Consider the following 873-nt stretch of genomic DNA (forward strand, 5'->3'; position numbering starts at 1 on the left):
TCCACGATATCCCTCTATTTTTTCTCTCGTTCGGCTTCATCAATAACTATCAAATTCCCTCCACTCTTTCAATGATGACAATTTCTTTTGAGGTGTCTCTGTATTGTCCATTCCCTTCTCTGATTTATTCTCTCTTAAACACTAATAAAACAGAGATGAAAAAAAACCTGTATCCCTTTCTCTTAAAGTTTAGGTAAAACTGCGCTATGCTTTTTACAAATATAAAGGAAATGAAAATATGATTAGTTCGTATCACAACAACGCTCATTTCGCTGGCAATTTACATTTCTAACATTTACAGACAAACGAATTATCAAGCCTTATTGCGAGCTATTAAACCAGGTGAATAAAAGACGAAATATAAAGAAACAACTATTTTATTTTTTTTCGCTCGTGATATATGATATTTAACGACATTGGCCGCAAAATAAGTAATAAGTTTTGACGTCCCCATTTTTTTTTCTGTTACTATCGACCGTTATAAAGTTGATTTTTATTCCCGCTTTCTAAAGTCGATTATTTGTATGTATGATCGGAATATGGTAAATGCTAATTATGAATGATCGTTTATAAAGGTAGTGTGTTGGTTGTGACGTATTTACTACTTATCTGAACTCTTAAAAAAAAAAAAATTAAAGACATGATACATTGATGTCACAATATCACACATAAAAAAGGCTCGTTTCGCTCATACCAGTTTCAGCAGGAACAAAGTGTTATGTCAGCCAACAACGCTGAGTGAAACTACTGAAACTAATAGAAGCCACATGTTAACGCACCATTTTATTGATCCATTTATAGCAATTAGTGGTGTTGCATGCCAGGGGAAAACCTCGTTCTTTCATACCACGTATGAATTCTTTACACCGGTAA

The sequence above is a fragment of the Penaeus monodon genome, chromosome 15, assembly GCF_015228065.2.
Source record: "Penaeus monodon isolate SGIC_2016 chromosome 15, NSTDA_Pmon_1, whole genome shotgun sequence".
Classification (NCBI taxonomy): domain Eukaryota; kingdom Metazoa; phylum Arthropoda; class Malacostraca; order Decapoda; family Penaeidae; genus Penaeus; species Penaeus monodon.